The sequence below is a fragment of the Lathyrus oleraceus genome, chromosome 2, assembly GCF_024323335.1.
Source record: "Lathyrus oleraceus cultivar Zhongwan6 chromosome 2, CAAS_Psat_ZW6_1.0, whole genome shotgun sequence".
Taxonomy (NCBI): Eukaryota; Viridiplantae; Streptophyta; class Magnoliopsida; order Fabales; family Fabaceae; genus Lathyrus; species Lathyrus oleraceus.
This window is the reverse complement of record NC_066580.1, coordinates 451,432,664-451,449,802: the sequence shown is the minus strand read 5'-3', so window position 1 is coordinate 451,449,802 and position 17,139 is coordinate 451,432,664. Positions and strand designations below refer to the sequence as shown.

General features: G+C 32.8%; 1 non-coding gene across 1 annotated transcript; it reads right to left on the bottom strand.

Moving 5' to 3' along the window:
- Positions 1–16,782: 16,782 nt before the first annotated feature.
- On the bottom strand, positions 16,783–16,889 carry LOC127124038 (small nucleolar RNA R71). The gene has a single exon (XR_007803681.1). It is a non-coding gene; the product is annotated as a small nucleolar RNA R71 (small nucleolar RNA).
- Positions 16,890–17,139: the final 250 nt, after the last annotated feature.

Sequence of the window (17,139 nt, the reverse complement as noted above, 5' to 3'; positions counted from 1 at the left end):
GGCGGGGGCATATTTGACTTTGTGTCGATTTGGATTTGATTTGGGAGTAAAGACTCGACGTTGGATCAAATATTTTTTCTGTTCTTTTCTGAAAGGGTTGATTTTAATCTTTTATTAACAATTAATTTACAGTAAAAATAAATAAAAGCGATAAACTTATTACACAAATTACGGGAATGGGGGTACAGTTTGTTGAATGGGGATACAACACAATAATTAAACGATACAAGCTTAAAAGACAATTATAAAATAAAAGAATCTTGTTGTAAGAACGCCCAAGAGAAAGCCAAGGGACTCGAAGTAAAATCAGAAGTTTGGATTACATAATTTAGTGTTATGGTAAGCAATCGTAAGACGATTCATGTAGGAATCACCCTACCTGAGGTCGGTCAACAAAAATACATGCGTGTAAGCAACTTCTGAAGTTAAATTGAATTTTTAACTTTATCTGTGAAAAAACGATCGGATAAATAAATCAATTTTGTTTACAATTTAAAGAAAATAATCAATTAAATCAATAAATAATAATAACAATAATATTAAACAAATAAGAGTATATAACAGTGAAACCAATATTTTTGAGGAATCAATTCATGTTACGGTTGATAATAAGCTTGATCCTGAAAAGTCAACGTTAGGTTAAAACCTTGCAGATCTGAAGATCACATACTGATCAAACTCCGAGGGTGTTCAACTTAAAATCAAACAATTATCATCAGAATCTGCTGACATATCATAAGATATTGACACACCAACACTTCAGAAGAAGCTCAAGCAAATACTCTTTCCCTCTGAAAAGCTTATTCTTGGATTGGTGTCTATCGTAGAACTAACATCCATTGATGTAGCTCTTTTGGGTTATGAATGGATCTTGGCAATATCATAAGTGTGGCCAAGCTCAGAAGGATCATACATTCACCGGGGAAATACAAAAGAACTTCTAAAGAAGTTTGATATGGACAAATGAACAATTGCTAAATCTCCAATGCACTCCACTTGAAATCTTTGAAAAGATGAGGAATGCAACATGGTAGAACAAAAGTTATACATAGGTATGATTGGTTCTCTCATTTACTTAACTAATTATAAGCCTAATACTTTGTTCAGTCTATACTTATGTGTTAGACTCCCATCAGATGCTAAAGAATCTCATTTAACTGTTGTTAAGAGGATTTTTAGATATATGAGAGGTACCACTAAACTTGATTTGTTTGATAAGAAATCAAAGATTGCAAGTTAGTAGGATTTTGTGCTGCTAATAATGTTGGAGATAGAATTGAAAGAAAAAGCACCAGCTAAAGCTAATAGTTTCTGGGTGAAAATTTAATCTCATGGTCCAGCAAGAAACAATCAACTATCACATTATCAACATCAAAAGCTGAAAATATTGCAGTGTTTGGATGTGACACTCAGATCCTTTGAATGAAAAGTCAACTAGAAGAGTATCAACTAAATAAGAGTAACATTCATATATTGTGTGATGATACTTCTGATTTTTTTCTCTAATAATTCCATTTTACTTTCTAAAGCTAAGCATATTAATATTAAACATCATTTTATCAGAAACCATGTTCAAAAGGGAATTCTAAACTTAAATTGATACAAAGTCCCTTGTCGAGCATAAATTTGTTTATTTTGAGAAATTTGAAAATGAAAATGTGTCCTGGATAAAAACTCAATATGTGCAAACTCTGATAAATTAAAATGAGACTCTGAGACTTTATATGTTTTTAACTCTAAATCAGTCAACCCTCTGATAGTTAGACGACTTTCTGGCTCAGAAGGTCTAAGTCAGAATGGACTCTGATTCATACCAGTGCTTTGTTTAAGCTTTTTTTTTAATTTTTGTTTGTCTTGATATTTTAAAACTGCCAAATTGCTTGAGTAATTGTTGGGAAATATATTTATTGGTTAAAATGAAATCCTACTTTACTACTCCCTATGTCTTTAATCTTTCATGTTTCCAAATTTGTCTTGTACTTTTGTCTCCTGACAAAGCGTGTAGTGTTGTATAAGTTATTTCTTGTGTTCCCAAGATAACTTTTTAGTTGTCTCAGTCATAATTCTTTTCTATTCTTTCAATCTTCTGTATTTACTCTCTTTTTACTCTATTTAAGTACCTCTTTTCTCTCATTTTTCTTTACATCTCTTTCATTCTTATCAACTCTTTATCTTCAAACCCCTCATCCCCCTCTTCCTTTCGATCTTAAAATCTCTTGCCTAATGTCTCTCAACACTGGAAGCACATGCTATGAATTTCTAACGAGCTTCTCTGATCGAGAAGGTTGTGAGAAGAAGATAGTTGATAAAATTTTGAAGGCAAAAGCCCAAAGAGAAATATCTAATGGGCTCAGGCGTTTAGTAGTAGCAGTTGTCAGAGTCAATCAGTTGTGCGATGAAAATGATTCACTCCCTAGTTTAAACGCTTATATAGAGAAGACGTTGTTCATGTGCCGTCTAGTTTCCCTCCTTTGGGTTATCCCTTACCTTCTCTTTGTTTGTTTTTTAGTTTTTACAAGTCTTTTTCTTATTTCCTTTTTCCTTTTTCCATGTAGCTTTTTTTTCTCACCCTTCCATTTTTTCCATTCTTGTTGTCAATCTTTTTTTATTGATGATAAAAGAGGGAGAAATAGGGTTTGATTTTGATTGGTTTTTTCCAATGATCAATCTCGAACGTCCATAAATCTGGATGAAATTTGTTGTAATTCTTATATTATATCAATGAATGAAATTTATTTCTGATTTATCCTTCTTTATGAGTTTTTTTTATGTTATATCTGTTATATCTCTGAATCTTGTTGTGTTTGTTAAAACATCTTAATCTCTTATTCTACTATTTTTATAAGATTTATATTTGATTCTAAGTTTTAAATTCATGGAGAGCTTTCAAACCTAACTCTGAAATTTAAAACTAAGAATTTTGATTAAGTCAATAAAATTTTGTTAGTCTAAAGCTCAGGGGAAACTTATAAACCTAACTCTGAATTTTAGATGATTGTCAGTGGAAGCTTGCAAACCTCACTTTGAACAATCCAACTAAGAAATAAAATTTAAGTCTAAAGCTCAGGGGGAGCTTACAAACCTCACTCTGAAGTTTAGATGATTGCTTATTGAATAAAATTGTTCATCAAAATATAATAGTTTGTCATCATAAAAAATGGAGAGATTGTAAGAACAAGTTTGGTTCTACATCTATATACCTTAAGTTTTAATGATAAAAGGTATAGGAACAATTTTATACATTAATTATATCTCCAAGTGTGCAAATCTACAATGTCTAAATAAATAGGTTATGAATAATAGTTAAACTTTTAAATGAGACAACTCTGAAGAAAGACTGAAGCAAGCAAAGTCAAGCTACAAATTTATCAAAGTAAACACTACAAAGGAACTTTTCTGAATGATTTTATCCAAATACTATGTTAGATCAAGCCTCTTAACTATGGTCCTAGAGAGACTCTGGATATAGAGACTTTGGACTCTGATATAACAATGAAGTATGGAAGTCATCACTATCTGAATCAATATCTTCAGACTTGGATAGGTTCTGAACTCTTTGAAGCTACGCGAATTATACCCAAGCGCATCGCACGCTCAAAGGTATAACAGAGTCGCCATCGAACTTTATTTATTCCCGAAGGAAAGGGAAAACATTGATAAAACCCAGGGGAAAGAGAAATGGGTAAGGAGGTCGGTTATGCACGGGGAAGGTATTAACACCCCTAACATCCATGGTACTCCATGGGAACCGTTTTGAATGTTCTTTGCAAGAATATGTGTAATTATCTGAAGATTACTCGCGGAAATAGGGAACCGGGGGGGGGGGGGTTAATAATTAATTGTGAAAAAGGTGAGAAATAGATAAATGTGAAAAGGTGAAAAATAGATAAAGGTGAAAAAGGTGAAAAATAGATAAATGTGAAAAAGGTGAAAAATAGATAATTGTGGAAAAAGAAGGTTATAAATAATTGTGGGAAAACTGAAATGCATAGATAATTGTGCTCGCCAAGGATTTGGGCCCTCGTGCCTACGTATCCTTATTCGTGCAATGAGGAAATCAGAGCTCCGTAGTTCGTGGAACTAGGACGGATGCGTTAGTTATTTTTATTGACAGTATTAACGTTCACGTTCTACTGTCGACTGGCTTGTATGCTCGAGCATGGGAGCTTGAAGTGTATGTCTGTTTGTGGTAGAATGGATGAACTCGGATCGCACTCTAGTAGTTAAACATTGTTTGGTCGCACATGGAGGCTTAAGCGTCGTTCACTGTAGAACGCAGTAACACGCCCTTTCTGAAAAGGTTTTAAACTGAAAATGAAGCCCAAAGGCAAAACTAAGTTATATGAGGTGAGTTTGCTTTTATTTTGAAAAGGGAGTCAAGATTTGAATCGTACTAAAGTCTATTAATGAAGATGAATACAGTGAGCAACTGGGTCATTTGTCCCGCAGCCAAAGATATTCAGAATGGGGGTAGGAGTTCTCCAGTCCCATTCCTTCTCCATTACTTAAGGCTCGTATCGTACAATCCTAATCGTAGGGTTAATTGTTTTGAGTTTATTCACAAAATAGTTTTAGTTTTACTGGGAGAACAAAAGGATAGAAAGTGAAACCCTGAATGGTGGAAGTTTGATCTTCAGTCTGATCTTCAATCTATGCTTCAATCTGTGTAGAGAGACTTATCAATTACTTGATTTAAATTGCACTAAAGTCTATGAATAGAGGCGAATATAGTGAGCAACTGGGTCATTCGTCCCGCATCCAAAGATATTCAGAATGAGGTAGGAATTCTCCAATCCCATTCCTTCTTTACTATTTAAGGCTCGTGACGTGCAATTTTCATCATAATCGATAAGTGTTGAATTTGAGTCTCCTTGCACCTTCCCATGTTGAAGGGTTGTCTTTGAATGATGAAGAGGCTGGTTAATCGACTTGAATTGAGTTGTGCTAAAGCCTATGAATAGAGGTGAATACAATGAGCAAACAGGTCATTCGTCAGGCACCCAAAGATATTCATAATGGGGGTAGAAATTCTCTAGTCTCATTCCTTCTCTATTACTTAAGACTCATGGCACACAACTTGGCTCATGATTAACAAGTGTTGAGTTTGACCTTTGTAGTGCTTAATTAGTAGTCATGTATTGTATTGATTTGAATTACTTAAACTCTCGATCTTTATCTTTGAATCTTGATTGAACTTGGAGATCCAGTATCCAACATTTTGATCACTTGACTAAGCTTGGGAAATTGAGCACAATCAAAGGATTTAGTCAATCAAAGCATACTTTGATCAACTTAATTGGTGGGAAAAATTGGTTGAATGTGAATACAACTACCTAAAGGGTTATTGTTTATTTGGAATCATGTTCTCAATACCTAAAACTACGGGAACATGCAAAAATTGGACTATTTCTAACTTAGGGGCGAAACGGTCATTTTACAATTATGAAATATTGAATTAAAATTCTAATTATCAATTCTATTGAAAAATTAATTAAATTCTAAACCAACCTAATTTCTAAACTCATTTGCATTTGACTATTTTTCATTTACATTCATGATTAAGGAATCAAGAGTATTTCTTAACTCATCTGCATTCTCATGATTAAGAAATCAAGAGTATTTCTTAACTCATACATATTTCATTTACATTCATGATTAAGAAATTAAGAGTATTTCTTAACTCATTTGCATGTCATCTGAGAAATCAAGAGTATTTCTCATTTACATTCATGATTAAAGAATCAAGAGTATTTCTTAACCCATCTTCATTCTCATGATTAAGAAATCAAGAGTATTTCTTAACTCATACATATTTCATTTACATTCATGATTAAGAAATCAAGAGTATTTCTTAACTCATCTGCATGTCATCTGAGAAATCAAGAGCATTTCTCAATTCATTTACATTCATGATTAAGAAATCAAGAGTATTTATTAACTCATCTGCATGTCATCTGAGAAATAAAGAGCACTTCTCAATTTATTTACATTAATGATTAAGAAATCAAGAGTATTTCTTAACTCAGTTGCATATCATATGAGAAATCAAGAGTATTTCTCAATTCATTTGCATTCATGATTAAGGAATCAAGAGTATTTCTTAACTCATCTTCATATCATCTGAGAAATCAAGAGTATTTCTCAGTTCATTTACATTCATGATTAAGGAATCAAGAGTATTTATTAATTTATTTGCATATCTTTTGAGAAATCAAGAACATTTCTCAATTCATTTACATTCATGATTAAGAAATCAAGAGTATTTCTTAACTCATACCATTTCATATTTAAGAAGTCAAGAGTGCTTCTTAACCTGCATAGCATCTGATAAATTAAGAGTACTTCTCATATCATTTATACTTCTCATATCATTTATCATCCGATGATTAAGAAATCAAGAGTATTTCTTAATTCATCTGCATTTTCATTCATCCATGTTATGATTAAGAGATTGAGAGTATTTCTTAATTCGTTCATCTCTAGGGAGTCAAGATTACTTCTTAACATACATATATTTGTTATCTCATGATTGAGAAATCAAGAGCATTTCTTAACTCATTTACGTTCACTTTTAAGGAGTCAAGAGTACTTATTAACATTCATTGCATTCATATCACCCGACGATTAGGAAATCAAGAGTATTTCCTAAATCTTGTTGCATCCATTTGAATTATCATATATTGATTAAAGATTAACATATGTGCATTCAGTCATAATCATAAGCATACCATGTCATTGCGTAAAAAGGCAAAATTTGGGTTTGTTTTGTATTTAAACTATCTTTCACCATGATGATTTGAAGATAAGAGTTCTTCATATCCTCCAGTTAAAATTGTTTAAATAGGGGCAGTTGTCATACCCTAAATTTTATCCTAGGTATTTGTATCCACATCCGCACAGCATAATGGATCCATTTTTGGAGTGCATTTCATAAGTTAAAAGCTTTTATTGGGGTTTAGAGGAAAAGTCAGAGTTCTGACATTTTATCTGATCTTGATAACATTCATTCAGTAATATGTTGATTGAGAAGTCCAAAGACTTGATTTCTAAATCTCAATGTATCATTTATTCCCATTGCATCATGTTTTAGAGGTTCAAAAGGTGACAGTCAAGAGTATTGTCGTTATCTGAATCTTCGTAGGGTTTTCACTTGTGATTTAGAATCAGAAGTAAATGGTCCAAGAGCGATCCATTTGCATTTGATTGTCCATTCACGTTTATTTAGTTAGTGAATAAGTATATTCACCAGACATTTGCATTTTATACTTATTACAACATGAATTTTGTTATGCATTTATCTTGAAATGTCGCTCGAAATAATTTTTTAGATCTACAGACAAACCGTCAAATCGTTTCTCAACTGTACTACGAATTAGTGGGCGAAAAATTTCAAAATCGAGTTCGCAGATGTCAGTTTTGTTAATCTACGTTCCGCGTAGTTTAACTTAGTGTGCTCATTTTTTATTTTTCGACTACTTTTTTAGTCGCATTTTTTCCTGCCTGAGCCTTTTAACTGGTCATTTTTTATTTCAAAATTTGATTAGAACCTGTATATTTCCGAGAAGTTTATTTCGCGCTGATCATTTCAATCCGGACAGTTTATTTTTTCGGAAGTTTTGGTGCCCGAGTTTTATTCGCTTTTTATCCTTTTTTTTGTTTGTTAGCCAAAATGTTTGTTTTAATTAATTAGATTTTCTACTTTCTCGTTTTTATTTTATTTTTTTATTTTTAAATACTTGATTTAATTTAATTTAGTTAGTTTTAATTCTTTGTAACACTAAATAATTTCCAAAGGGTAGTTTTTTAGATTTTGAATTTAAAACTCATATATATGTGTATACATACTTATGTGATATGGTAAATTTGGAGAGAGTGAAATAGACCCCTCCAACGTGACAATCTATTTGCACTTTATCTTTCACTTTTCCTTCTCTCTTTATCATGTGCCACACTTATGTACACAAGAACAACAAATATCATGATATTTTTTAACCCCCTCTCTCTACAAAACAAAAGTAATACTCTCTCCCGTTACATACAACACAAACCTCCCCACACTTTCACCTTCATAAAAACAATATTACTATCTCCACCTCATTCTTCTTTCAAATACAACACAACACAAAGATATCATGACAAAAAAATATCTCATTTTCTCCTTTCTCTGTAGTAGCCGAAAAACATCACCTTCACAACTTTTAAAAACAAACTACACCATAAAACTCATCATCACTTTTTTTTATCACTATATCATTTCTACAAACTCAACAATAACACGTTCTATTAATCTCTTACTACAACACATAAACCACCATAGTATAACTCTCCTCACAAAAGCTTCACAACTCCACAACAACAACACATAACATCTTCATCATAACTTCATCTCCATTTTCATCATAAACACATACAACTTTTACCTTCCTCTTCCATCAACTTTGTCAACACCTTCAAATAACTTCATCATCACCACAATAACACCTTAGAAAAAATTTAACAACACACTCACCACCATCATCTAACTTTGGTTAATACCTCTCTCCTTTTACGTTTTAGTTTATCATTTATTTATTTTTCTGTTGTTATTATTCATTATTCAAGCTTGAGAGAGATTCATTTTTAACTTTGAAAGAGTAGATTTTAGAGAGATTAGTGAGAGAGAGAGGCTTGAGGCATTAAGAAATTTTTTGCTTCCTCTATTGAGTACGTTACTGTTTCTTTTTTTCTCTCTGCTTGTTGTTTATCTTCTACCTTTTTTTGTTTTTTTTTTAAATTTAGTTTATTTAGTTTTTATTTATTTATTGTTATTATTATTATTATTATTATTATTATTATTATTATTATTATTATTATTATTAATTTTATTGAAAGAGTACTGTTGTCTTTAATTTTAGTATTTCAAATGATTCTTAACATTTGTATCTGTGTTGATTTAGAGATAAAAAAAATTCTTGTTTTTAATTTTTTTAATATATGTTGTTTGTTCTATGTTTTTTTAATTATTAAATTAGTCAACCTTGTTTTGTTTTATATATGTAAGTTATAAAAGTTAAAGTATTGAAAAAAAAGGCACTGCTGCTATGTTTTTTTTTGGTTTCTTATTTTTTTTATTATTCTTGTTTTATTTAGATTTATATTTATTATTATTATTATTATTATTATTTTTATTATTATTATATATATTATCATTAACTATTATTATTATTATTAATAATAATATTTTACTTTTATTATTATCATTATTATTATTTATTATTACTGATCATTATCATTATCATTATCATATTTATTATCATTGATACTATTATTAGTAGGATTGATTATCTATTATTATTATTATTATTGATTTATTTATTTATTATTATTGTTAATTTTTATTATTTGAATATTATTGTTACTATTAATTATTATTAATGTTAATTTTATTATTAATTACTTATTATTATTGATTTATTATTGTCATTTATAATTATTATTGATTATTAGTAATTACTATTCTTGTTATTATTATTTATCAATATTATTTATTATTATTATAATTATTATAGCCTTTTGAGCTTTCAGAGTATCCTAACATGATACACTTTTGAGCTTTAGAATCAAACTTGTTCAAGTTATCCTTAGTGTCGAGAATGAAACAGGTACTTCCAAACAGATTAAATAAGCAATGTTTGGCTTTTAGTTCTTCCATAGTTCACGTGGAGTCCTACCCATAATAGGCCATATAGAGATCATTTTTGCATGTAACTGGTCATATTCACTACTTCTACCCAGAATTACTTTGTAACATTTATTTCATTGATCATGGTTCTAGGTATTTCTTGCAAAGAACGATTTTTCCTTTCTACAACTCCATTCTATTGTGAAGTTCTAGAACAGGATAAATAATGAGAAATGTTGTTTCCATAAAAAATATTTAAAGAGCTTATTTTCAATTTTACTACCGTGATCACTCCTGATTCTAACAATTGTTAGACCCTTTTCATTTTTGTACTTGGGAGAAGAATGTTGTGAACACAGAATATGACTCATCCTTGTGTCTTGATAACTATACCCAAAACCATTCGTTGTAGTTATCAACAGTTACTAGTATGTACTTCTTTGTCATTTACTGAGGCTGTTTTAACCGAACCAAATAGATCAATGCAAGAGTTCCAGAGGTTTGGAGGTGGAAACAATGTTTTTATATTTGAACATAGTTTTAGAAAATTTGCATTTCTGGCATACCTCACAAAGAGCATATGAAGAAAAATTTAGATTTGGAAGACTTTTGACTAGGTTTAGCTTGTTGAGCATATATATCCTTCTCATGCTAACATAACCCAACCATCTACTCCAAGTTTATTGATCTTCATTGACTAACATTAGAAATTTACTATTTTGGTTTTCTAAATTGAAAGATTAATTTTGTAAATGTTGTCTCTGAAGAGTACAGAGCCATCTTTTTGAGTGACAACTTTTCAGGACTTTTGGTTGAAGAAAATGCCATAGCCATTGTCACTTAATTAACTTTATGGACAATAAAATATGCATTAGGCCTACAACCAATATGACATAAGAGATAGAGGGAAGATAATCGTTACCTATGGTTCCAATGCCAGTATTCTCACCCTTCTGATTCTGACTCTGAATCTGATTCTAGTTCTAAAACTTTCTTCTTCTAGAGACGATTGACTTTTCTGGACGGAAGAGACTGCTCATCCTCATCATTATATTCTTCTTAAAATTCTTCTGCATTAGCTTGATGAGCGTTGGCTTTTTGACTTCAAAACCATAAACTTTTTCTGCCTCTCAGGCTCATCCTTTTCTAACTCGATCTCATGACTTCTCAGGAAACTCACTAGCTCTTCCAGAGTTGTTATGTTCAAATCCTTTGACACCTTTAGTGCAGACATCATTGGCCTCCATTTCTTTTTCAAGCTTCTGATGATTTTCATTACATGGTTTGTAATAGCCTTTGTTCAAAACTTTCAAACTAGCAACAAGAGAATGAACCCTTGAGTACATACTCTCAAAAGTTTCATCTTCTTCCATTTTGAAAGCTTCATACTTTTTGAATCAAGGCAAGTGCCTTGGGTTCTTTCACTTGTACACTTCCTTCACGAGTATTTCTTAAGGAATCAAATATAAACTTAGCAGAGTCTCTATTTGAAATCTTTTCAAACTCGGCGTAGAAAATAATATTCACTAAAATAGTTTCTTGATTTGTGGTGATTTTGGTTATCTCTCTTTTGATGTACTACTTATTTTTCTTCTGTCGAGCTTATCATCATTTTGAGATGACATGATGTGTGTGGCCATCTACTACCATATCCCATAAATCTGCATCGAACCCAAGGAAGAAACTTCCAAATCTATCATTCCATTAATCAAACTCTTCTTCATCAAACCTTGGTGGATTTAAAAAATGATAAACATTATCATTATAAGTATGAACCATTTGTGTTTCCATATACTTGATCTTTTTCTGACATGGTTAAGTGTTTGACACAACAAGTCAATACCATAATGGGGATCTGAAACTATTTAAAGAATCAAGAAACACAAGAAAATGGGGGGTCGGGGAGGGGGGGGGGGGTTACTTGGGTTTCAAGAATGATAGTTTTTCGCGACCCAAAACAAAAGCATAAAATAGTGAACATAATGATAAAGTACTCAAGGATTTTTATCCTGGTTCACCATTAACTAGGTTACCTCCAGTCCACTCGTCAGATTGATTTCTCCTTAGAAAAGGACTTAATCCAATAATCAAACTGTAATAGCAATGACAAGTTGTCACCGATTTCTTAAGTATTTTGACCCAACTGGTCCCCTAAGAAATATAACGATCATTGACTCCTTAAGATCATGACAACCTGGTCGCTTAAGGAGATTTAATCCTTAATGATAACCTATTACTAATTTCTTATGAATTCTAACCCAACTGGTCCCCTAAGAAATCTGAATGTCATTGACTCCTTAAGATTCTGACCAACCTGGCCGCTTAAGGAGATTTAATCCCCAATGACAACTTCTCCCCAATTTCTTAAGAATTATGAACCAACTGGTCCCCTAAGAAATCTGACGGTCATTGACTCCTTAAGATCCTGACCCACCTAGTTGCTTAAGAAGATTTAATCCTCAATGATAACATGTTACTGATTTCTTAAGAATTATGACCCAACTGGTCCCATAAGAAATCTGACGGTCATTGACTTCTCAAGAGCATGACCAACCTGGTCTCTTGAGGAATACAATCAGAGTTACAATAACAAGTTATGTTTACAGAGTTTGCTTCTTGATAAGCAGTTTACACAAAATTACAATAAGAGTTTCACACTTAAGCAAGATATGAAATAGATAGCTCTAAGTGCTAGAGAATAAAGTTTATCTTTTCTCTTTTCTTTTCTGCATACATTATTTTCTTTAATGGATCTTCTTCGTTACAAAGTCTCAGCTTTGAAGCTTTTTTCTTTTCTAATAATCCATCATCATCCATCGTCTTTAATGTAAATCCTTTGACCTTTTTATACAGCAAGAGTAGATTCGTTGGAGGATAAGATTGGCGATTTCTTTAAGGGACACCTTTGTTGTATAATAGGTAGGTACATCAGTAAATCTTGGGTAGGAAGAAAATCTTTTTCTAGCCATTTGAAGAAGTACTTATTGATTTGATGTTTGATTAGTATATTGCATAGTATGTTTTCACTCACTGAATACTCTAGAATAATTTATTGGCATAGGTGATGAAATGGTCAGACTTTAGAGTCTCTTATATCAGAGTCCAGAGTCTATATATTCAGATTCTCTCTAGGAACAAAGTTTAGAGGCTTGATATAACATAGTTTTTTGAAAAAATCATTCAGAAAATTTCCTTTAAAAGAGTGTTGACTTTGATAAATCTGCAACTTAACTTTGCTTGCTTCAGCCTTTCTTCAGAGTTAACTCATTTACAAATTTGACTATTAATCATAATCTATTTCTTTAGGCATTGTAGATTTGCACACTTGAATGCACAATTAGTGTATAAAAATGTTCTTCTACCTTTTATTATTATCAAAACTTAATGTATGTAGATGTAGAACCAAACTTGTTCTTACAAGGGGGTCAAATTCCAGCTTCCTGAAATTTAGTATTTATAGAGTCTTGATAAACTTTTTCACGTGAGACCATCAGGGGGATACACGTGTTGTACTTTCCCAACATTCCCCGATCAGAGTGTGTTTACTGGTGTTTTTAGTAAACAATCACGAGTTTAGTTCACTTAAAAGATTAACTCGAAAAATCTCAAATATAATTTGTGTAAAGAAAATATACAATGAAAAATGTGTGATTTGGATTTAAAACATTTGGGTAATAAATCAACTGAATGTAAGCAATAAACTTTTGACAAAGATAAAAAAAACAAAGAAAGTAAAAAAGTAAATGGCATTAATTAAAAATGCTTGAAATACAAAGGATTTGCAGAGAATCTAAAGAGTGGAGGCAAACTCACATTTCTCACAAACTATTTCGCTCGATGACTTGGGTACTCTAGTTCTATAGAGAATGAATGAGAGTTTTGTGACCCTTAATTCAAGGCATGGTCCTGCTTTATATACTACTCCTAAAATAACCGCCGACAACAGTCGTTGGTTACATGTTCGGCGTGTGTCCTTCTATGTAGAATATTTTTGCTCTAACTTGCTTCCACACGTCTTTAGAGAGAAACTGCTGAAAACCAAACAAAACATGGTGATAATTGCATTGATAACCATTTCGTAATGCTCTAATTGCCCTTGTCAAAGGCTGAGACACCTTCATATCACATAGTCTTTGGGCTTGAAAATATTCTAAGTCTTTAACACTTAAAAGTGTTGACTTCAACGTCGTGTTGAACGGTTGCTATGTGATCTTTCAATATTTTGAACATGTTTAGAAGAGAGAGTGGTCCAAGTCTTTTGGATCTGTTCCTGAGACTCCTCCAAACCATTCTTGACCTCAATTCTACTTATAGGTCAGTCGAACCAACATGTTGATACAATCAATATATCGAAGCTTTTGGCTTAAGATTTAGACACTTAGTAATGTCAACATGGCTATGACCACCAATGCTTTGACTTTTCACTCAGCTAAAAAATCCCAGACTAACATATGCCCCCAAAAAATGCCACTTTCATCACACGTATCAGATGACAGAAATGTGGCGTTTTTTGTAACTATTCGACACTATTTATCATAACATGTACATGTCATAGTAATCATGACCACTTTCTAACAAACCATCACATCACATATGTGCATGCATACCCTCATCATTGTTGAGAGTTCCCAGGACAATTGTATCCACACGATTAATCCATACTAAAGAAAAAATGTAATTAAAAGTTCTTAAAGAAATTTAAAATGCCAAGTGTCCGCTTGTGTAGTGCCACTTGTCCCACTGATAACATGAAATAATATCACATTCTAGGACTCGATTTAATTAAATTATATTATTAGTTACTTCAATTTACTTCATTTTATTCGATATTACTCGGTATTTTCTTTCTATTTATCTCAGGTAGCTTATTTGAAGCACAAGTGAAAAAGGAAGAAAAGGAGGTGCAAAAAGAAATGAAAAGAAGCAAATTCCACCAAGCCAAAGCCCAGCCCAAAAGCAAGGCGCTGCGCCCGTGACGAGCGTCACACAAGCTGTGACGAGCGTCACGCCCTACCTACTTGTGTTACGAGCGTAACACATGGTGTGACGGACGTCACACCATTCCCCTATATTTTTGGCTCCAGAAGCGCAACAAAGACGTTGAGGCCTATTGTTACGCTTGACCATTTGCAACGTGAAGACTCTTTACACGGAAGACCTTTGGAAATAGTTACAATAAGTGACCAATATAAATAGTAGCTTTTGGCAAACCCTGCGGGACTCTCCGCTTCGTTCAATTTTCTTCTTCCAGCCGTGCAAGCATACCATTATTTTTCCTTTACTGTTTTTGCTTTTAATTGCAATTCTTATTTTTTTACTTTCCTTTCCAGTTAATCTTTCAGCACTTAATTAATTTTTCGCACAATAGTTTCTACACCGGAAACTATTGTGTATCTTTTACAAGATCTAACCTTACGTTAGACCCTAGATTTTTATTCCTTCACTTTTATTTTCCCGTCCGATTGAAGAATTCAAGAACAAATCCAACCGGTCTGTGGTGGAGTGTTCAAGATTGCTATAAATTATTCAGGTTCTTTAATTATTGTTTGAATTTATATATGCTCTGCTTTACTGTTTATTTATATTATTTGTCTGAGATGGAATTATTTATGCATGCTGATTATTTAGATCTGTTAAGCATGTCTGGCTAATTTATTTAGGCATCGGTATGTAGAGTAAGCGGAATGAAGGAATCAAAACTAAGTTGGTTTAATTACATTTAAAAATAAAATCACTCTTTTTTACGGTCTCAATTTACAGGTTTAATAACAAGGTTTTGTACGAAAGTAAAAGACATAAAGAAGTTAAAATCAATAGAACGAGAGTTTGAGTTTTTAACTAGACAGTGTAAATTGGACATTAATTCTAGATCAGGGCGAAAGCAATTTTTAGAGTTAATTAAATTCTAATCTTTTTCAAAAAGTATTTTTAAAGGTTGAATGTGAGGACGAGAGTTAATCATTTGAATTTAATTGTATAATCTAAGTCAACAGAGCGAGAGTTTGAGACAAGGATGTTTAAACGTTTAGTGTTTTCTTAAAAAGAGTTTCTACGGATTCTATTGTTTTCAAAAAGTGATTTTGGACTTAACTAATAAGTGACAGCTACGTTAATATAAAATCATAGTTTATTCAACAGAGCGAGAGTTTGAGAAAAGGCTTTTAATCAATAGTGTCTACTGAAAAGATTTATTTTAAAACCAAGAAACCAACGAAGAATTGATTCCCTAATTACGACGAACTACATACCGATATCCGCTTAATTAATATTTAATTTAGATCTTATTTTAGTTTTAACTTTTCCCCCAAACAATCAAAGTATTATCCGCCTTAGCTTTACGAAGTAACCTTAGAAAACGGTATATCGATTCATAAGTCCCTGTGGGATCGATATCTTTTAAAACTACGCGATAGAACTGTGCACTTGCAGTTTGTACCCCAAATTCGACTCATTAAGTCGCGATCAAGTTTTTGGCGCCGTTGCCGGGGACTTTTGTTTAGTCGATATCGTAACTCTTCTGTTACGCTGTAGAGACTAAGGCTTATTTTTCTTTTCTTTTCTTTCTTTCGTTGATTTGTATGCCACACACTCGCTCACAAGGCGAGTCGTTCTACTTACGAATCAACGACATCGAACTATATCTCCGAGTCTTACGACGAATTCGGGAATACCGTGCTGCGAACAATCTCCCTCCTGTCGAACTTCTTGATCTCAAAAATCTTCTTCCTTCGCCGATACCCGAGATGGCAGAACCAGCTCGTGCTCTTCGAGATTACGCCGCTCTATCGCAAGATGAGCCGCATTCGAGTATTGCTCCACCCGCAATCGAAGCAAACAACTTCGAACTTAAACCTTCACTGTTGCAGGCAGTGCAACAGAACCAATTCTCTGGAAATCCTACCGAGGAGCCAAACCTTCATTTATCCGTATTTGTCCAATACACTGATACTGTTAAAGCTAACGGTGTCACTTCAGAGGCAATTCGACTTCGTCTTTTTCCTTTCTCGTTAAGAGATAGCGCTAGAAGATGGCTCCAGTCTCTTCCTTCCAACTCAGTCACCACATGGAACGAGTTAAAGAAAGTCTTTCTTGCCCGATATTTTCCGCCGAGCAAAACAGCGATGTTAAGAGCCCAGATAAATGGATTTAAACAGAAAGATAACGAGTCTCTTTTCGAAGCATGGGAAAGATACAAAGACACGATGAGACTTTGTCCACACCATGGTTTAGAGGACTGGTTAGTAATTCATACCTTCTATAATGATCTCTTGTACAACACGAGGTTAACAATAGACGCCGCCGCAGGTGGTGCACTAATGAACAAACCTTATACTGATGCTTACCAACTTATCGAAAGCATGGCCCAAAACCACTATCAGTGGGGAAGCGAACGAACAATGGTAGAAAAACCTCAAACTAAAATTGGCATGTACGAGATAAGTAACCTTGATCATGTTAACGCAAAAGTGGATGCTCTG